The 22,226-nt window shown below is 44.3% G+C and overlaps 2 non-coding genes across 2 annotated transcripts; both read right to left on the bottom strand.

The window, feature by feature from the left end:
* Positions 1-2,853: 2,853 nt before the first annotated feature.
* TRNAI-AAU (transfer RNA isoleucine (anticodon AAU)) lies at positions 2,854-2,927 on the bottom strand. Its single transcript has one exon. It is a non-coding gene; the product is annotated as a tRNA-Ile (tRNA).
* Positions 2,928-17,518: 14,591 nt separating this feature from the next.
* TRNAI-AAU (transfer RNA isoleucine (anticodon AAU)) lies at positions 17,519-17,592 on the bottom strand. Its single transcript has one exon. It is a non-coding gene; the product is annotated as a tRNA-Ile (tRNA).
* Positions 17,593-22,226: the final 4,634 nt, after the last annotated feature.

Here is a 22,226-nt window from a genome sequence, read left to right as displayed (position 1 = left end):
ATATTTAAACAGTGTCAATTTGATAGAAGAATTCTGGAAAATTCAGAGGGGAGGCACCAATGTTTTTTTTTCCCTTTGGGTGGATGTGGCATTAAAGAGTTTGAAGACCACTGGTCTAAGTGGACACTAATACACCTGGATCCTCCTGAATTCCTCGCAACAGATGCCAGCAAACCTGGCTGGAGAGCTACTGCGTTGGACTGATCCTGTCGATTCAAGTGGTCTTTCCTAGAGAGTCGGAGGTCATGGAAGTAGATGGAGTTGATGGCAAGCTTCAGGGCTTTGAAGTTTTCCCATCATCATCTGTCTCAGAAAAATGTGCTAGTAAAGACAGAGAATAAGGTAGCGGTCTTTTAAATTAACCAGCAGTGAAGCATGCATTCAAAATCCCTCAATGCAATAGCAGAACAATTGGGCTATTGGGCAGAGATCAACCTGTTGCATACGTCGGCAGTACACATCAAGGGCACCGACAATGTGATGGCAGACAGCTGGAGGTTTCCAAATTTGCTGGAGTTGACGTTATCCAGGTCGTTGTTTTGAGAGATATGCCGAGAGTTTGTGAAACCCTTTCTGGATCTCTTTTCAAACAAGGACAATGCTCATCTTCGTCGATTCTGATCCAGGTTTCCGGAACAAGGAGCCTAGTTAGTGGACGTATTAGTGATAAAGTGGCTGAGAAGTCTCCTTTATACATTCCCCCCCTTTTTATTGATCCAGATGGTTCTCTTCAAGTCTCAGCAGGGGGGAGGGAACTTGATTCTTGTTGGCCCTGATTGGCCAGAGATGTCATGGTTTCCTCTTCTGAACCCCTGGCTCTTCTACCTCCTTGGGTACTGCTCAAGTGTGTCTCTTCTCAGAACGTCGTCCCTGACCTTCTTGCTCCAACTCACTCTATCGCTTTGGAGGTTGAGAAGTCTGGACTGCTAGCAAAGGGTCTTTCCTCTTCCCTAGTGGAGTTAATTTTAGCACTCCAGCAGGCCTTCTACTTCGAAGTCTTACTCAAAGAACTGGAAGTCCTTTCAGACGTGATGTTCTGCTCATGATCTTTTGGCACCTACCTGTAGTTTGTCTGCTATTTTGCATTTTCTTCTGAATGGGTTTCACTTGAATCTCTTTCCACTCTGAAAGCTCATTGGTTTGAGATAAAGGCTTTTAGGGACTTTTCTGAACTTTCATCGATGTTACACTCTTTGGTGTCTAGACTGTTCTGATCTTCTGTCAATGGTAAGAACAATGAAAAATCCCTTTTCTCCAACTCGGAATCTTCCTACTCTTTTATAGGCTTTGCAATTTTATCTCTTTGAAGGTCTGGATACTGTACAATTAAAGATTGTCTGCTATAAAGTTATTTTCCTATTTGCTATCGCCTTGCTGAGAACAATTGGGGAGCTGGGAGCTTTAAAATGCTGTCCTCTCTTCATTTGATACTTTGGAAGATAGGGTAACTTTAAGGCCTAGCCCTACCTTTGCTGCAAAGGTTAAGTCTATTTTTGATAGATCTTAGGAAATAATTCTTCCTTCTTTCATTCCCTCTCCTTCCTCTCCGGAGGAACATTTGTTGAATACACTTGATGTTTAAAGAGCTCTTTTCATTTATGTCACCAGGCCTCTGCAGTTCAGGAAAACCGACTCTTTGTTTGTGACTTTTGGACAGCCTGGAAAAGACAAGAAGGTGACTTTTATGACTCTGAGTAGGTGGATTAAGTTGACAATTTTTCTGGCTTTGCAAGGCTTTTTAGAAAATCTTCCAGGTCAGGGATGGTCTACGAGAGGAATGGCCACCTCCTGGGTTGAATTCCAGTGAGTAACAATCTAGGAAATTCCTAGGATGGTTACTTGGGCCTCAGGGCATACATTTGTCAAGCATTATCGCTTAATAAATTTTCTGTTTTGCATTTGAGTTCCAATGTTTTGAACTCTGCATTACCCTAAGTCCATCTTGTCCTTGTCACAAACATTACATCCTGCCCACCTTCCCATCAGTCCTTTGGCAAGGACTTGGCACTCAGGTTGGGTGCATGGCGCTAGCATTTAAGAATCCTCCTGTTCTTTCTTCCTCTTGGAGGGTGACATCACTTTACTTTGTAATGACTGTCACAAGGACGCAATGGACTAAGGCTAATGAAGATTACCAATAAGTAACCAACGCATCACCACTCTTTCTGAATGTGCGTGGCTCATTCTGCAGGACTTGTTCTTTGTATGATTCCTGGATTTTCAGAAGCCCTTTGATGGCAGCACCCCCACACTGAAAATTGTTTCAGCACCACTGGACAAGGGTCAGTTGTCATGCTCATCTGCAGCGTAAATTTGCATTGAAGTAGACTAACTCCCCAGGTCCTGTCTTTTGCTCAATTTGACTTTGTGAGTTTTCTCTCAATCACTGTTGATTTCCTTTGATCTTTCTTTCTTCTTTCACTTCACCTTCGCCTTCAGTGTATCTTTCGGCCCTGTTAAGAGACACGCCCCCTTGTAGCCACTTCTATACTTCTGTCACCTAATTATTTTCCTATCCTTTCCCCTGTAACGTTGCTGATCCTAGCTATAGCATGACTATCCAGAATTTGTTCACCTGAGTTATGTTCCTCTTATCCCCACGCATCTAATAATCAGCTCTTGGTCTCCCTCCACCTCTCACGTGACATAGTCTGAGCCAGTGTCTCCATCTTGGAGAGACAATCTCTTGCACTTCTGTTGTTCTACTGGCGCTGCCGGCTTGAGCTTTGGTCAGAAGTGGCAAAAGAAGGACTAATGGAAAGTGAACGAGTACTGGAGCAACAGAGTGTATGGATTTACAAGCGTTTGATTAAATGAGAAAAAAAGAGTTTACTTGAGAGAAAAAACGTAACTTGGCCCGTATGGGGATCGAACCCACGACCTTGGCGTTATTAGCACCACGCTCTAACCAACTGAGCTAACCGGCCATGAATGACATATTTATCCTTTTTCCATGACATGCAGATACACAGAAGAGTCGGTCTCACTATCGCAATTCCTTCATACTTTTCTCCTTCCGTCCCCTGTCTGGATTGCAATAACAAGAGCTGTTGAGTGCTGCACGCCAGCCTCAGCGCCTCTTCTTTCAGTCAATGTCACTGTGTGCTGTGATATCTTTGTAACATTGGTTGTTGCCGGAAGAAAAGGAAAGGATGGATAGGATTTGTATTCTTTTACAACAAAACCCAAAATGCACCGGCTTGCTTGCTCCTTAAGTTTACAAGGCCAGCTGCTTTTGAGATATTCTAATTATAGTAGTTATTCGGCGTTGGAGGTAAGAGAGTTGTTTTTAGGTCTGGCCGTTCCTTCTGCTTTAAATTACTCTAGCTCATGTCAACAAAGTAACAACAAAACATAGCCAACGGTTTGTTGCTCAAGCCTTCCCTACTGCACCTTCCCATGTCTCTCCTGCCGACCACAGTGCAGGAAATTTGAGTTTGCATTTGCGCAAAGAGACGTACAACACAACAAGGCGCGCTTTCGTGCGCCGGGCACCACCCGGCCTGTGCATTCCTCACTGCCGTGAGATCAGTTTACTCAGCAGAGCATGACGCTGCAATTGGTTAGTAAGGCCTGCCTGACCAGAATAGTATATTTGGGGTCATGTATTTGATTGCATTTTTAAAACAGTAACAGAACTTAACTGCAATGTTTAAATAGGTCTAGACATATTTAAACAGTGTCAATTTGATAGAAGAATTCTGGAAAATTCAGAGGGTAGGCACCAATGTTTTTTTTTCCCTTTGGGTGGATGTGGCATTAAAGAGTTTGAAGACCACTGGTCTAAGTGGACACTAATACACCTGGATCCTCCTGAATTCCTCGCAACAGATGCCAGCAAACCTGGCTGGAGAGCTACTGTGTTGGACTGATCCTGTCGATTCAAGTGGTCTTTCCTAGAGAGTCGGAGGTCATGGAAGTAGATGGAGTTGATGGTAAGCTTCAGGGCTTTGAAGTTTTCCCATCATCATCTGTCTCAGAAAAATGTGCTAGTAAAGACAGAGAATAAGGTAGCGGTCTTTTACATTAACCAGCAGTGAAGCATGCATTCAAAATCCCTCAATGCAATAGCAGAACAATTGGGCTATTGGGCAGAGATCAACCTGTTGCATACGTCGGCAGTACACATCAAGGGCACCGACAATGTGATGGCAGACAGCTGGAGGTTTCCAAATTTGCTGGAGTTGACGTTATCCAGGTCGTTGTTTTGAGAGATATGCCGAGAGTTTGTGAAACCCTTTCTGGATCTCTTTTCAAACAAGGACAATGCTCATCTTTGTCGATTCTGATTCAGGTTTCCGGAACAAGGAGCCTAGGTAGTGGACGTATTGGTGATAAAGTGGCTGAGAAGTCTCCTTTATACATTCCCCCCCTTTTTATTGATCCAGATGGTTCTTTTTAAGTCTCAGCAGGGGGGAGGGAACTTGATTCTTGTTGGCCCTGATTGGCCAGAGATGTCATGGTTTCCTCTTCTGAACCCCTGGCTCTTCTACCTCCTTGGGTACTGCTCAAGTGTGTCTCTTCTCAGAACGTCGTCCCTGACCTTCTTGCTCCAACTCACTCTATCGCTTTGGAGGTTGAGAAGTCTGGACTGCTAGCAAAGGGTCTTTCCTCTTCCTTAGTGGAGTTAATTCAGCACTCCAGCAGGCCTTCTACTTCGAAGTCTTACTCAAAGAACTGGAAGTCCTTTCAGACGTGATGTTTTGCTCATGATCTTTTGGCACCTACCTGTAGTTTGTCTGCTATTTTGCATTTTCTTCTGAATGGGTTTCACTTGAATCTCTTTCCACTCTGAAAGCTCATTGGTTTGAGATTAAGGCTTTTAGGGACTTTTCTGAACTTTCATCGATGTTACACTCTTTGGTGTCTAGACTGTTATGAACTTTTGTCAATGGTAAGAACAATGAAAAATCCCTTTTCTCCAACTCAGAATCTTCCTACTCTTTTATAGGCTTTGCAATTTTATCTCTTTGAAGGTCTGGATACTGTACAATTAAAGTTTGTCTCCTATAAAGTTATTTTCCTATTTGCTATCGCCTTGCTGAGAACAATTGGGGAGCTGGGAGCCTTAAAATGCTGTCCTCTCTTCATTTGATACTTTGGAAGATGGGGTAACTTTAAGGCCTAGCCCTACCTTTGCTGCAAAGGTTAAGTCTATTTTTGATAGATCTTAGGAAATAATTCTTCCTTTTTTCATTCCCTCTCCTTCCTCTCCGGAGGAACATTTGTTGAATACACTTGATGTTTAAAGAGCTCTTTTCATTTATGTCACCAGGCCTCTGCAGTTCAGGAAAACCGACTCCTTGTTTGTGACTTTTCGACAGCCTGGAAAAGACAAGAAGGTGACTTTTATGAATCTGAGTAGGTGGATTAAGTTGTCAATTGTTCTGGCTTTGCAAGGCTTTTTAGAAAATCTTCCAGGTCAGGGATGGTCTACGAGAGGAATGGCCACCTCCTGGGTTGAATTCCAGTGAGTAACAATCTAGGAAATTCCTAGGGTGGTTACTTGGGCCTCAGGGCATACATTTGTCAAGCATTATCGCTTAATACATTTTCTGTTTTGCATTTGAGTACCAATGTTTTGAACTCTGCATTACCCTAAGTCCATCTTGTCCTTGTCACAAACATTACATCCTGCCCACCTTCCCATCAGTCCTTTGGCAAGGACTTGGCACCCAGGTTGGGTGCATGGCGCTAGCATTTAAGAATCCTCCAGTTCTTTCTTCCTCTTGGAGGGTGACATCACTTTACTTTGTAATGACTGTCACAAGGACGCAATGGACTAAGGTTAATGAAGATTACCAATAAGTAACCAACGCATCACCACTCTTTCTGAATGTGCGTGGCTCATTCTGCAGGACTTGTTCTTTGTATGATTTCTGGATTTTCAGAAGCCCTTTGATGGCAGCACCCCCACACTGAAAATTGTTTCAGCACCACTGGACAAGGGTCAGTTGTCATGCTCATCTGCGGCGTAAATTTGCATTGAAGTAGTCTTACTCCCCAGGTCCTGTCTTTTACTCAATTTGCCTTTGTGAGTTTTCTCTCAATCACTGTTGATTTCCTTTGATCTTTCTTTCTTCTTTCACTTCACCTTCGCCTTCAGTGTATCTTTCGGCCCTGTTAAGAGACACGCCCCCTTGTAGCCACTTCTATACTTCTGTCACCTAATTATTTTCCTATCCTTTCCCCTGTAACGTTGCTGATCCTAGCTATAGCATGACTATCCAGAATCTGTTCACCTGAGTTATGTTCCTCTTATCCCCACGCATCTAATAATCAGCTCTTGGTCTCCCTCCACCTCTCACGTGACATAGTCTGACCCAGTGTCTCCATCTTGGAGAGACAATCTCTTGCACTTCTGTTGTTCTACTGGCGCTGCCGGCTCGAGCTTTGGTCAGAAGTGGCAAAAGAAGGACTAATGGAAAGTGAACGTGTACTGGAGCAACAGAGTGTATGGATTTACAAGCGTTTGATTAAATGAGAAAAAAAGAGTTTACTTGAGAGAAAAAACTTAACTTGGCCCGTACGGGGATCAAACCCGCGACCTTGGCATTATTAGCACCACACTCTAACCAACTGAGCTAACCGGCCATGAATGACAGAGTTATCCTTTTTCCATGACATGCAGATACACAGAAGAGTCGGTCTCACTATCGCAATTCCTTTATACTTTTCTCCTTCCGTCCCCTGTCTGGATTGCAATAACAAGAGCTGTTGAGTGCTGCATGCCAGCCTCAGCGCCTCTTCTTTCAGTCAATGTCACTGTGTGCTGTGATATCTTTGTAACATTGGTTGTTGCTGGAAGAAAAGGAAAGGATGGATAGGATTTGTATTCTTTTACAACAAAACCCAAAATGCATCGGCTTGCTTGCTCATTAAGTTTACAAGCCAGCTGCTTTTGAGATATTCTAATTATAGTGGTTATTCGGCGTTGGAGGTAAGAGAGTTGTTTTTATGTCTGGCCGTTCCTTCTGCTTTAAATTACTCTAGCTCATGTCAACAAAGTAACAACAAAACATAGCCAACGGTTTGTTGCTCAAGCCTTCCCTACTGCACCTTCCCATGTCTCTCCTGCCGACCACAGTGCAGGAAATTTGAGTTTGCATTTGCGCAAAGAGACGTACAACACAAGAAGGCGCGCTTTCGTGGACCGGGCACCACCCGGCCTTTGCATTCCTCACTGCCGTGAGATCAGTTTACTCAGCAGAGCATGACGCTACAATTTGTTAGTAAGGCCTGCCTGACCAGAATAGTATATTTGGGGTCATGTATTTGATTGCATTTTTAAAACAGTAACAGAACTTAACTGCAATGTTTAAATAGGTCTAGACATATTTAAACAGTGTCAATTTGATAGAAGAATTCTGGAAAATTCAGAGGGGAGGCACCAATATTTTTTTTTCCCTTTGGGTGGATGTGGCATTAAAGAGTTTGAAGACCACTGGTCTAAGTGGACACTAATACACCTGGATCCTCCTGAATTCCTCGCAACAGATGCCAGCAAACCTGGCTGGAGAGCTACTGCGTTGGACTGATCCTGTCGATTCAAGTGGTCTTTCCTAGAGAGTCGGAGGTCATGGAAGTAGATGGAGTTGATGGTAAGCTTCAGGGCTTTGAAGTTTTCCCATCATCATCTGTCTCAGAAAAATGTGCTAGTAAAGACAGAGAATAAGGTAGCGGTCTTTTACATTAACCAGCAGTGAAGCATGCATTCAAAATCCCTCAATGCAATAGCAGAACAATTGGGCTATTGGGCAGAGATCAACCTGTTGCATACGTCGGCAGTACACATCAAGGGCACCAACAATGTGATGGCAGACAGCTGGAGGTTTCCAAATTTGCTGGAGTTGACGTTATCCAGGTCGTTGTTTTGAGAGATATGCCGAGAGTTTGTGAAACCCTTTCTGGATCTCTTTTCAAACAAGGACAATGCTCATCTTCGTCGATTCTGATCCAGGTTTCCGGAACAAGGAGCCTAGGTAGTGGACGTATTGGTGATAAAGTGGCTGAGAAGTCTCCTTTATACATTCCCCCCCTTTTTATTGATCCAGATGGTTCTCTTCAAGTCTCAGCAGGGGGGAGGGAACTTGATTCTTGTTGGCCCTGATTGGCCAGAGATGTCATGGTTTCCTCTTCTGAACCCCTGGCTCTTCTACCTCCTTGGGTACTGCTCAAGTGTGTCTCTTCTCAGAACGTCGTCCCTGACCTTCTTGCTCCAACTCACTCTATCGCTTTGGAGGTTGAGAAGTCTGGACTGCTAGCAAAGGGTCTTTCCTCTTCCCTAGTGGAGTTAATTTTAGCACTCCAGCAGGCCTTCTACTTCTAAGTCTTACTCAAAGAACTGGAAGTCCTTTCAGACGTGATGTTCTGCTCATGATCTTTTGGCACCTACCTGTAGTTTGTCTGCTATTTTGCATTTTCTTCTGAATGGGTTTCACTTGAATCTCTTTCCACTCTGAAAGCTCATTGGTTTGAGATAAAGGCTTTTAGGTACTTTTCTGAACTTTCATCGATGTTACACTCTTTGGTGTCTAGACTGTTCTGATCTTCTGTCAATGGTAAGAACAATGAAAAATCCCTTTTCTCCAACTCGGAATCTTCCTACTCTTTTATAGGCTTTGCAATTTTATCTCTTTGAAGGTCTGGATACTGTACAATTAAAGATTGTCTGCTATAAAGTTATTTTCCTATTTGCTATCGCCTTGCTGAGAACAATTGGGGAGCTGGGAGCTTTAAAATGCTGTCCTCTCTTCATTTGATACTTTGGAAGATAGGGTAACTTTAAGGCCTAGCCCTACCTTTGCTGCAAAGGTTAAGTCTATTTTTGATAGATCTTAGGAAATAATTCTTCCTTCTTTCATTCCCTCTCCTTCCTCTCCGGAGGAACATTTGTTGAATACACTTGATGTTTAAAGAGCTCTTTTCATTTATGTCACCAGGCCTCTGCAGTTCAGGAAAACCGACTCCTTGTTTGTGACTTTTGGACAGCCTGGAAAAGACAAGAAGGTGACTTTTATGACTCTGAGTAGGTGGATTAAGTTGTCAATTTTTCTGGCTTTGCAAGGCTTTTTAGAAAATCTTCCAGGTCAGGGATGGTCTACGAGAGGAATGGCCACCTCCTGGGTTGAATTCCAGTGAGTAACAATCTAGGAAATTCCTAGGGTGGTTACTTGGGCCTCAGGGCATACATTTGTCAAGCATTATCGCTTAATAAATTTTCTGTTTTGCATTTGAGTTCCAATGTTTTGAACTCTGCATTACCCTAAGTCCATCTTGTCCTTGTCACAAACATTACATCCTGCCCACCTTCCCATCAGTCCTTTGGCAAGGACTTGGCACTCAGGTTGGGTGCATGGCGCTAGCATTTAAGAATCCTCCTGTTCTTTCTTCCTCTTGGAGGGTGACATCACTTTACTTTGTAATGACTGTCGCAAGGACGCAATGGACTAAGGCTAATGAAGATTACCAATAAGTAACCAACGCATCACCACTCTTTCTGAATGTGCGTGGCTCATTCTGCAGGACTTGTTCTTTGTATGATTCCTGGATTTTCAGAAGCCCTTTGATGGCAGCACCCCCACACTGAAAATTGTTTCAGCACCACTGGACAAGGGTCAGTTGTCATGCTCATCTGCGGCGTAAATTTGCATTGAAGTAGACTAACTCCCCAGGTCCTGTCTTTTGCTCAATTTGCCTTTGTGAGTTTTCTCTCAATCACTGTTGATTTCCTTTGATCTTTCTTTCTTCTTTCACTTCACCTTCGCCTTCAGTGTATCTTTCGGCCCTGTTAAGAGACACGCCCCCTTGTAGCCACTTCTATACTTCTGTCACCTAATTATTTTCCTATCCTTTCCCCTGTAACGTTGCTGATCCTAGCTATAGCATGACTATCCAGAATCTGTTCACCTGAGTTATGTTCCTCTTATCCCCACGCATCTAATAATCAGCTCTTGTCTCCCTCCACCTCTCACGTGACATAGTCTGAGCCAGTGTCCCCATCTTGGAGAGACAATCTCTTGCACTTCTGTTGTTCTACTGGCGCTGCCGGCTTGAGCTTTGGTCAGAAGTGGCAAAAGAAGGACTAATGGAAAGTGAACGTGTACTGGAGCAACAGAGTGTATGGATTTACAAGCGTTTGATTAAATGAGAAAAAAAGAGTTTACTTGAGAGAAAAAACTTAACTTGGCCCGTACGGGGATCAAACCCTCGACCTTGGCGTTATTAGCACCACACTCTAACCAACTGAGCTAACCGGCCATGAATGACAGAGTTATCCTTTTTCCATGACATGCAGATACACAGAAGAGTCGGTCTCACTATCGCAATTCCTTTATACTTTTCTCCTTCCGTCCCCTGTCTGGATTGCAATAACAAGAGCTGTTGAGTGCTGCACGCCAGCCTCAGCGCCTCTTCTTTCAGTCAATGTCACTGTGTGCTGTGATATCTTTGTAACATTGGTTGTTGCTGGAAGAAAAGGAAAGGATGGATAGGATTTGTATTCTTTTACAACAAAACCCAAAATGCATCGGCTTGCTTGCTCATTAAGTTTACAAGCCAGCTGCTTTTGAGATATTCTAATTATAGTGGTTATTCGGCGTTGGAGGTAAGAGAGTTGTTTTTAGGTCTGGCCGTTCCTTCTGCTTTAAATTACTCTAGCTCATGTCAACAAAGTAACAACAAAACATAGCCAACGGTTTGTTGCTCAAGCCTTCCCTACTGCACCTTCCCATGTCTCTCCTGCCGACCACAGTGCAGGAAATTTGAGTTTGCATTTGCGCAAAGAGACGTACAACACAAGAAGGCGCGCTTTCGTGCACCGGGCACCACCCGGCCTTTGCATTCCTCACTGCGCTGAGATCAGTTTACTCAGCAGAGCATGACGCTACAATTGGTTAGTAAGGCCTGCCTGACCAGAATAGTATATTTGGGGTCATGTATTTGATTGCATTTTTAAAACAGTAACAGAACTTAACTGCAATGTTTAAATAGGTCTAGACATATTTAAACAGTGTCAATTTGATAGAAGAATTCTGGAAAATTCAGAGGGGAGGCACCAATGTTTTTTTTTCCCTTTGGGTGGATGTGGCATTAAAGAGTTTGAAGACCACTGGTCTAAGTGGACACTAATACACCTGGATCCTTCTGAATTCCTCGCAACAGATGTCAGCAAACCTGGCTGGAGAGCTACTGCGTTGGACTGATCCTGTCGATTCAAGTGGTCTTTCCTAGAGAGTCGGAGGTCATGGAAGTAGATGGAGTTGATGGTAAGCTTCAGGGCTTTGAAGTTTTCCCATCATCATCTGTCTCAGAAAAATGTGCTAGTAAAGACAGAGAATAAGGTAGCGGTCTTTTACATTAACCAGCAGTGAAGCATGCATTCAAAATCCCTCAATGCAATAGCAGAACAATTGGGCTATTGGGCAGAGATCAACCTGTTGCATACGTCGGCAGTACACATCAAGGGCACCGACAATGTGATGGCAGACAGCTGGAGGTTTCCAAATTTGCTGGAGTTGACGTTATCCAGGTCGTTGTTTTGAGAGATATGCCGAGAGTTTGTGAAACCCTTTCTGGATCTCTTTTCAAACAAGGACAATGCTCATCTTCGTCGATTCTGATCCAGGTTTCCGGAACAAGGAGCCTAGGTAGTGGACGTATTGGTGATAAAGTGGCTGAGAAGTCTCCTTTATACATTCCCCCCCTTTTTATTGATCCAGATGGTTCTCTTCAAGTCTCAGCAGGGGGGAGGGAACTTGATTCTTGTTGGCCCTGATTGGCCAGAGATGTCATGGTTTCCTCTTCTGAACCCCTGGCTCTTCTACCTCCTTGGGTACTGCTCAAGTGTGTCTCTTCTCAGAACGTCGTCCCTGACCTTCTTGCTCCAACTCACTCTATCGCTTTGGAGGTTGAGAAGTCTGGACTGCTAGCAAAGGGTCTTTCCTCTTCCTTAGTGGAGTTAATGTTAGCACTCCAGCAGGCCTTCTACTTCGAAGTCTTACTCAAAGAACTGGAAGTCCTTTCAGACGTGATGTTCTGCTCATGATCTTTTGGCACCTACCTGTAGTTTGTCTGCTATTTTGCATTTTCTTCTGAATGGGTTTCACTTGAATCTCTTTCCACTCTGAAAGCTCATTGGTTTGAGATAAAGGCTTTTAGGGACTTTTCTGAACTTTCATCGATGTTACACTCTTTGGTGTCTAGACTGTTCTGATCTTCTGTCAATGGTAAGAACAATGAAAAATCCCTTTTCTCCAACTCGGAATCTTCCTACTCTTTTATAGGCTTTGCAATTTTATCTCTTTGAAGGTCTGGATACTGTACAATTAAAGATTGTCTGCTATAAAGTTATTTTCCTATTTGCTATCGCCTTGCTGAGAACAATTGGGGAGCTGGGAGCTTTAAAATGCTGTCCTCTCTTCATTTGATACTTTGAAAGATAGGGTAACTTTAAGGCCTAGCCCTACCTTTGCTGCAAAGGTTAAGTCTATTTTTGATAGATCTTAGGAAATAATTCTTCCTTCTTTCATTCCCTCTTCTTCCTCTCCGGAGGAACATTTGTTGAATACACTTGATGTTTAAAGAGCTCTTTTCATTTATGTCACCAGGCCTCTGCAGTTCGGGAAAACCGACTCCTTGTTTGTGACTTTTGGACAGCCTGGAAAAGACAAGAAGGTGACTTTTATGACTCTGAGTAGGTTGATTAAGTTGTCAATTTTTCTGGCTTTGCAAGGCTTTTTAGAAAATCTTCCAGGTCAGGGATGGTCTACGAGAGGAATGGCCACCTCCTGGGTTGAATTCCAGTGAGTAACAATCTAGGAAATTCCTAGGGTGGTTACTTGGTCCTCAGGGCATACATTTGTCAAGCATTATCGCTTAATACATTTTCTGTTTTGCATTTGAGTACCAATGTTTTGAACTCTGCATTACCCTAAGTCCATCTTGTCCTTGTCACAAACATTACATCCTGCCCACCTTCCCATCAGTCCTTTGGCAAGGACTTGGCACCCAGGTTGGGTGCATGGCGCTAGCATTTAAGAATCCTCCTGTTCTTTCTTCCTCTTGGAGGGTGACATCACTTTACTTTGTAATGACTGTCACAAGGACGCAATGGACTAAGGCTAATGAAGATTACCAATAAGTAACCAACGCATCACCACTCTTTCTGAATGTGCGTGGCTCATTCTGCAGGACTTGTTCTTTGTATGATTTCTGGATTTTCAGAAGCCCTTTGATGGCAGCACCCCCACACTGAAAATTGTTTCAGCACCACTGGACAAGGGTCAGTTGTCATGCTCATCTGCGGTGTAAATTTGCATTGAAGTAGTCTTACTCCCCAGGTCCTGTCTTTTACTCAATTTGCCTTTGTGAGTTTTCTCTCAATCACTGTTGATTTCCTTTGATCTTTCTTTCTTCTTTCACTTCACCTTCGCCTTCAGTGTATCTTTCGGCCCTGTTAAGAGACACGCCCCCTTGTAGCCACTTCTATACTTCTGTCACCTAATTATTTTCCTATCCTTTCCCCTGTAACGTTGCTGATCCTAGCTATAGCATGACTATCCAGAATCTGTTCACCTGAGTTATGTTCCTCTTATCCCCACGCATCTAATAATCAGCTCTTGTCTCCCTCCACCTCTCATGTGACATAGTCTGAGCCAGTGTCCCCATCTTGGAGAGACAATCTCTTGCACTTCTGTTGTTCTACTGGCGCTGCCGGCTTGAGCTTTGGTCAGAAGTGGCAAAAGAAGGACTAATGGAAAGTGAACGTGTACTGGAGCAACAGAGTGTATGGATTTACAAGCGTTTGATTAAATGAGAAAAAAAGAGTTTACTTGAGAGAAAAAACTTAACTTGGCCCGTACGGGGATCAAACCCTCGACCTTGGCGTTATTAGCACCACACTCTAACCAACTGAGCTAACCGGCCACGAATGACAGAGTTATCCTTTTTCCATGACATGCAGATACACAGAAGAGTCGGTCTCACTATCGCAATTCCTTTATACTTTTCTCCTTCCGTCCCCTGTCTGGATTGCAATAACAAGAGCTGTTGAGTGCTGCACGCCAGCCTCAGCGCCTCTTCTTTCAGTCAATGTCACTGTGTGCTGTGATATCTTTGTAACATTGGTTGTTGCTGGAAGAAAAGGAAAGGATGGATAGGATTTGTATTCTTTTACAACAAAACCCAAAATGCATCGGCTTGCTTGCTCATTAAGTTTACAAGCCAGCTGCTTTTGAGATATTCTAATTATAGTGGTTATTCGGCGTTGGAGGTAAGAGAGTTGTTTTTAGGTCTGGCCGTTCCTTCTGCTTTAAATTACTCTAGCTCATGTCAACAAAGTAACAACAAAACATAGCCAACGGTTTGTTGCTCAAGCCTTCCCTACTGCACCTTCCCATGTCTCTCCTGCCGACCACAGTGCAGGAAATTTGAGTTTGCATTTGCGCAAAGAGACGTACAACACAAGAAGGCGCGCTTTCGTGCACCGGGCACCACCCGGCCTTTGCATTCCTCACTGCGCTGAGATCAGTTTACTCAGCAGAGCATGACGCTACAATTGGTTAGTAAGGCCTGCCTGACCAGAATAGTATATTTGGGGTCATGTATTTGATTGCATTTTTAAAACAGTAACAGAACTTAACTGCAATGTTTAAATAGGTCTAGACATATTTAAACAGTGTCAATTTGATAGAAGAATTCTGGAAAATTCAGAGGGGAGGCACCAATGTTTTTTTTTCCCTTTGGGTGGATGTGGCATTAAAGAGTTTGAAGACCACTGGTCTAAGTGGACACTAATACACCTGGATCCTTCTGAATTCCTCGCAACAGATGTCAGCAAACCTGGCTGGAGAGCTACTGCGTTGGACTGATCCTGTCGATTCAAGTGGTCTTTCCTAGAGAGTCGGAGGTCATGGAAGTAGATGGAGTTGATGGTAAGCTTCAGGGCTTTGAAGTTTTCCCATCATCATCTGTCTCAGAAAAATGTGCTAGTAAAGACAGAGAATAAGGTAGCGGTCTTTTACATTAACCAGCAGTGAAGCATGCATTCAAAATCCCTCAATGCAATAGCAGAACAATTGGGCTATTGGGCAGAGATCAACCTGTTGCATACGTCGGCAGTACACATCAAGGGCACCGACAATGTGATGGCAGACAGCTGGAGGTTTCCAAATTTGCTGGAGTTGACGTTATCCAGGTCGTTGTTTTGAGAGATATGCCGAGAGTTTGTGAAACCCTTTCTGGATCTCTTTTCAAACAAGGACAATGCTCATCTTCGTCGATTCTGATCCAGGTTTCCGGAACAAGGAGCCTAGGTAGTGGACGTATTGGTGATAAAGTGGCTGAGAAGTCTCCTTTATACATTCCCCCCCTTTTTATTGATCCAGATGGTTCTCTTCAAGTCTCAGCAGGGGGGAGGGAACTTGATTCTTGTTGGCCCTGATTGGCCAGAGATGTCATGGTTTCCTCTTCTGAACCCCTGGCTCTTCTACCTCCTTGGGTACTGCTCAAGTGTGTCTCTTCTCAGAACGTCGTCCCTGACCTTCTTGCTCCAACTCACTCTATCGCTTTGGAGGTTGAGAAGTCTGGACTGCTAGCAAAGGGTCTTTCCTCTTCCTTAGTGGAGTTAATTTTAGCACTCCAGCAGGCCTTCTACTTCGAAGTCTTACTCAAAGAACTGGAAGTCCTTTCAGACGTGATGTTCTGCTCATGATCTTTTGGCACCTACCTGTAGTTTGTCTGCTATTTTGCATTTTCTTCTGAATGGGTTTCACTTGAATCTCTTTCCACTCTGAAAGCTCATTGGTTTGAGATAAAGGCTTTTAGGGACTTTTCTGAACTTTCATCGATGTTACACTCTTTGGTGTCTAGACTGTTCTGATCTTCTGTCAATGGTAAGAACAATGAAAAATCCCTTTTCTCCAACTCGGAATCTTCCTACTCTTTTATAGGCTTTGCAATTTTATCTCTTTGAAGGTCTGGATACTGTACAATTAAAGATTGTCTCCTATAAAGTTATTTTCCTATTTGCTATCGCCTTGCTGAGAACAATTGGGGAGCTGGGAGCCTTAAAATGCTGTCCTCTCTTCATTTGATACTTTGGAAGATGGGGTAACTTTAAGGCCTAGCCCTACCTTTGCTGCAATGGTTAAGTCTATTTTTGATAGATCTTAGGAAATAATTCTTCGTTCTTTCATTCCCTCTCCTTCCTCTCCGGAGGAACATTTGTTGAATACACTTGATGTTTAAAGAGCTCTTTTCATTTATGTCACCAGGCCTCTGCAGTTCAGGAAAACCGACTCCTTGTTTGTGACTTTTCGACAGCCTGGAAAAGACAAGAAGGTGACTTTTATGAATCTGAGTAGGTGGATTAAGTTGTCAATTTTTCTGGCTTTGCAAGGCTTTTTAGAAAATCTTCCAGGTCAGGGATGGTCTACGAGAGGAATGGCCACCTCCTGGGTTGAATTCCAGTGAGTAACAATCTAGGAAATTCCTAGGGTGGTTACTTGGGCCTCAGGGCATACATTTGTCAAGCATTATCGCTTAATAAATTTTCTGTTTGCATTTGAGTTCCAATGTTTTGAACTCTGCATTACCCTAAGTCCATCTTGTCCTTGTCACAAACATTACATCCTGCCCACCTTCCCATCAGTCCTTTGGCAAGGACTTGGCACTCAGGTTGGGTGCATGGCGCTAGCATTTAAGAATCCTCCTGTTCTTTCTTCCTCTTGGAGGGTGACATCACTTTACTTTGTAATGACTGTCACAAGGACGCAATGGACTAAGGCTAATGAAGATTACCAATAAGTAACCAACGCATCACCACTCTTTCTGAATGTGCGTGGCTCATTCTGCAGGACTTGTTCTTTGTATGATTCCTCGATTTTCAGAAGCCCTTTGATGGCAGCACCCCCACACTGAAAATTGTTTCAGCACCACTGGACAAGGGTCAGTTGTCATGCTCATCTGCCGTGTAAATTTGCATTGAAGTAGTCTTACTCCTCAGGTCCTGTCTTTTGCTCAATTTGCCTTTGTGAGTTTTCTCTCAATCACTGTTGATTTCCTTTGATCTTTCTTTCTTCTTTCACTTCACCTTCGCCTTCAGTGTATCTTTCGGCCCTGTTAAGAGACACGCCCCCTTGTAGCCACTTCTATACTTCTGTCACCTAATTATTTTCCTATCCTTTCCCCTGTAACGTTGCTGATCCTAGCTATAGCATGACTATCCCGAATTTGTTCACCTGAGTTATGTTCCTCTTATCCCCACGCATCTAATAATCAGCTCTTGGTCTCCCTCCACCTCTCACGTGACATAGTCTGAGCCAGTGTCTCCATCTTGGAGAGACAATCTCTTGCACTTCTGTTGTTCTACTGGCGCTGCCGGCTTGAGCTTTGGTCAGAAGTGGCAAAAGAAGGACTAATGGAAAGTGAACGTGTACTGGAGCAACAGAGTGTATGGATTTACAAGCGTTTGATTAAATGAGAAAAAAAGAGTTTACTTGAGAGAAAAAACGTAACTTGGCCCGTATGGGGATCGAACCCACGACCTTGGCGTTATTAGCACCACGCTCTAACCAACTGAGCTAACCGGCCATGAATGACAGAGTTATCCTTTTTCCATGACATGCAGATACACAGAAGAGTCGGTCTCACTATCGCAATTCCTTCATACTTTTCTCCTTCCGTCCCCTGTCTGGATTGCAATAACAAGAGCTGTTGAGTGCTGCACGCCAGCCTCAGCGCCTCTTCTTTCAGTCAATGTCACTGTCTGCTGTGATATCTTTGTAACATTGGTTGTTGCCTGAAGAAAAGGAAAGGATGGATAGGATTTGAATTCTTTTACAACAAAACCCAAAATGCATCGGCTTGCTTGCTCATTAAGTTTACAAGGCCAGCTGCTTTTGAGATATTCTAATTATAGTGGTTATTCGGCGTTGGAGGTAAGAGAGTTGTTTTTAGGTCTGGCATTTCCTTCTGCTTTAAATTACTCTAGCTCATGTCAACAAAGTAACAACAAAACATAGCCAACGGTTTGTTGCTCAAGCCTTCCCTACTGCACCTTCCCATGTCTCTCCTGCCGACCACAGTGCAGGAAATTTGAGTTTGCATTTGCGCAAAGAGACGTACAACACAAGAAGGCGCGCTTTCGTGCGCCGGGCACCACCCGGCCTGTGCATTCCTCACTGCCATGAGATCAGTTTACTCAGCAGAGCATGAAGCTGCAATTGGTTAGTAAGGCCTGCCTGACCAGAATAGTATATTTGGGGTCATGTATTTGATTGCATTTTTAAAACAGTAACAGAACTTAACTGCAATGTTTAAATAGGTCTAGACATATTTAAACAGTGTCAATTTGATAGAAGAATTCTGCAAAATTCAGAGGGGAGGCACCAATGTTTTTTTTTCCCTTTGGGTGGATGTGGCATTAAAGAGTTTGAAGACCACTGGTCTAAGTGGACACTAATACACCTGGATCCTCCTGAATTCCTCGCAACAGATGCCAGCAAACCTGGCTGGAGAGCTACTGTGTTGGACTGATCCTGTCGATTCAAGTGGTCTTTCCTAGAAAGTCGGAGGTCATGGAAGTAGATGGAGTTGATGGTAAGCTTCAGGGCTTTGAAGTTTTCCCGTCATCATCTGTCTCAGAAAAATGTGCTAGTAAAGACAGAGAATAAGGTAGCGGTCTTTTACATTAACCAGCAGTGAAGCATGCATTCAAAATCCCTCAATGCAATAGCAGAACAATTGGGCTATTGGGCAGAGATCAACCTGTTGCATACGTCGGCAGTACACATCAAGGGCACCGACAATGTGATGGCAGACAGCTGGAGGTTTCCAAATTTGCTGGAGTTGACGTTATCCAGGTCGTTGTTTTGAGAGATATGCCGAGAGTTTGTGAAACCCTTTCTGGATCTCTTTTCAAACAAGGACAATGCTCATCTTTGTCGATTCTGATCCAGGTTTCCGGAACAAGGAGCCTAGGTAGTGGACGTATTGGTGATAAAGTGGCTGAGAAGTCTCCTTTATACATTCCCCCCCTTTTTATTGATCCAGATAGTTCTCTTCAAGTCTCAGCAGGGGGGAGGGAACTTGATTCTTGTTGGCTCTGATTGGCCAGAGATGTCATGGTTTCCTCTTCTGAACCCCTGGCTCTTCTACCTCCTTGGGTACTGCTCAAGTGTGTCTCTTCTCAGAACGTCGTCCCTGACCTTCTTGCTCCAACTCACTCTATCGCTTTGGAGGTTGAGAAGTCTGGACTGCTAGCAAAGGGTCTTTCCTCTTCCTTAGTGGAGTTAATTCAGCATTCCAGCAGGCCTTCTACTTCGAAGTCTTACTCAAAGAACTGGAAGTCCTTTCATACGTGATGTTCTGCTCATGATCTTTTGGCACCTACCTGTAGTTTGTCTGCTATTTTGCATTTTCTTCTGAATGGGTTTCACTTGAATCTCTTTCCACTCTGAAAGCTCATTGGTTTGCGATAAAGGCTTTTAGGGACTTTTCTGAACTTTCATCGATGTTACACTCTTTGGTGTCTAGACTGTTATGATCTTTTGTCAATGGTAAGAACAATGAAAAATCCCTTTTCTCCAACTCAGAATCTTCCTACTCTTTTATAGGCTTTGCAATTTTATCTCTTTGAGGATCTGGATACTGTACAATTAAAGATTGTCTCCTATAAAGTTATTTTCCTATTTGCTATCACCTTTCTGAGAACAATTGGGGAGCTGGGAGCCTTAAAATGCTGTCCTCTCTTCATTTGATACTTTGGAAGATGGGGCAACTTTAAGGCCTAGCCCTACCTTTGCTGCAAAGGTTAAGTCTATTTTTGATAGATCTTAGGAAATAATTCTTCCTTCTTTCATTCCCTCTACTTCCTCTCCGGAGGAACATTTGTTGAATACACTTGATGTTTAAAGAGCTGTTTTCATTTATGTCACCAGGCCTCTGCTGTCACGACTCACGTGCTGCTTGCGCCTGGAGTTTGCAGATCTTGAGGCGTGGATCTTGAGAGTTCGACTTTGGCCCAAAAAGGGGCGACTCTTTCTGGTAGCCACGGTGCTGTAGGCAAAGTAAACGCCAAGGACAGACCGTGACCGTGAGAAAGTAGCGCCAGAGGGAAAAAAAAACCTTCAGAAGAAGAGGAAAAAACCTCCAAGAAGATTCGCAGAAGATTCCTGAAACAAGAACAGAGGAACAGGAATCAAAAAGAACTGACGTAATAACACAGAAATGGCGAAATCCAGAGCCAAAGGCTAGGAAATCAGTAGCGAGGACACTAACTGAACAGAGAGTGTTGCAGCGCAAAGAGGAAAAGAAAACACCACCCTTAAATACCATAAAACAGGAAGTGACCCACAGGAAGAAAAAGGACACCATCTTGGATAGGGAAAAGTAGATAGAATAGACTGGAGCAGAAACCATAGAGAATAGGGAAGGAGGAATGCTGGGAAGACAAGGGTAACCTGGGAAGGGGAAAAGACATAAAGGAAAGAGTAAGAAACAGACCCAAAAAGAAAGAAGACAGAAGAAAGAAGAAAAGGAGCCCAGACAGGTAAGAGGGGTCAGGAGACCCCAACAAAACGGAGGGAGAGAGCAGCGCGAGGCCCCAAGTAAGCCTTGGGGCCTCGTAGGGTGCAGGAAAGGCTCGGGGCGCGCCGCGTCTTAAAGACGCGAAGCGCGGCCCGAGCCGAACGCGCGGCTTGTGCCGAACGCTCGGCTCGCGCCGCGCAGTGCGGCGCGACAGTAGGCCCCTGTAGGAAAGTACCATCTTGTCTGGCATGTTACCCCCATTTTTCACTGTATATATGTTGTTTTAGTTGTATGTGTCACTGTGACCCTGGTAACCCAGGGCCCCAGTGCTCATAAGTGTGCCTGAATGTGTTACCTGTGTAGTGACTAACTGTCTCACTGAGGCTCTGCTAATCAGAACCTCAGTGGTTATGCTCTCTCATTTCTTTCCAAATTGTCACTGACAGGCTAGTGACCATTTTTACCAATTTACATTGGCTTACTGGAACACCCTTATAATTCCCTAGTATATGGTACTGAGGTACCCAGGGTATTGGGGTTCCAGAAGATCCCTATGGGCTGCAGCATTTCTTTTGCCACCCATAGGGAGCTCTGACAATTCTTACACAGGCCTGCCACTGCAGCCTGAGTGAAATAACGTCCACGTTATTTCACAGCCATTTTACACTGCACTTAAGTAACTTATAAGTCACCTATATGTCTAACCTTTACCTGGTAAAGGTTAGGTGCAAAGTTACTTAGTGTGAGGGCACCCTGGCACTAGCCAAGGTGCCCCCACATTGTTCAGAGCCAATTCACTGAACTTTGTGAGTGCGGCGACACCATTACACGCGTGCACTACATATAGGTCACTACCTATATGTAGCTTCACCATGGTAACTCCGAATATGGCCATGTAACATGTCTATGATCATGGAATTGGCCCCTCTATGCCATCCTGGCATTGTTGGTACAATTCCATGATCCCAGTGGTCTGTAGCACAGACCCTGATACTGCCAGACTGCCCTTCCTGGGGTTTCTCTGCAGCTGCTGCTGCTGCCAACCCCTCAGACAGGCAGCTGCCCTCCTGGGGTCCAGCCAGGCCTGGCCCAGGATGGCAGAACAAAGAACTTCCTCTGAGAGAGGGTGTGACACCCTCTCCCTTTGGAAAATGGTGTGAAGGCAGGGGAGGAGTAGCCTCCCCCAGCCTCTGGAAATGCTTTGTTGGGCACAGATGTGCCCAATTCTGCATAAGCCAGTCTACACCGGTTCAGGGACCCCTTAGCCCCTGCTCTGGCGCGAAACTGGACAAAGGAAAGGGGAGTGACCACTCCCCTGACCTGCACCTCCCCTGGGAGGTGTCCAGAGCTCCTCCAGTGTGCTCCAGACCTCTGCCATCTTGGAAACAGAGGTGCTGCTGGCACACTGGACTGCTCTGAGTGGCCAGTGCCACCAGGTGACGTCAGAGACTCCTTGTGATAGGCTCCTTCAGGTGTTAGTAGCCTTTCCTCTCTCCTAGGTAGCCAAACCCTCTTTTCTGGCTATTTAGGGTCTCTGTCTCTGGGGAAACTTTAGATAACGAATGCATGAGCTCAGCCGAGTTCCTCTGCATCTCCCTCTTCACCTTCTGATAAGGAATCGACCGCTGACCGCGCTGGAAGCCTGCAAACCTGCAACATAGTAGCAAAGACGACTACTGCAACTCTGTAACGCTGAT

The sequence above is a fragment of the Pleurodeles waltl genome, chromosome 12 (genome assembly GCF_031143425.1).
Source record: "Pleurodeles waltl isolate 20211129_DDA chromosome 12, aPleWal1.hap1.20221129, whole genome shotgun sequence".
In the NCBI taxonomy this organism is placed as follows: domain Eukaryota; kingdom Metazoa; phylum Chordata; class Amphibia; order Caudata; family Salamandridae; genus Pleurodeles; species Pleurodeles waltl.
This window is presented reverse-complemented; position numbering and strand designations above follow the sequence as displayed.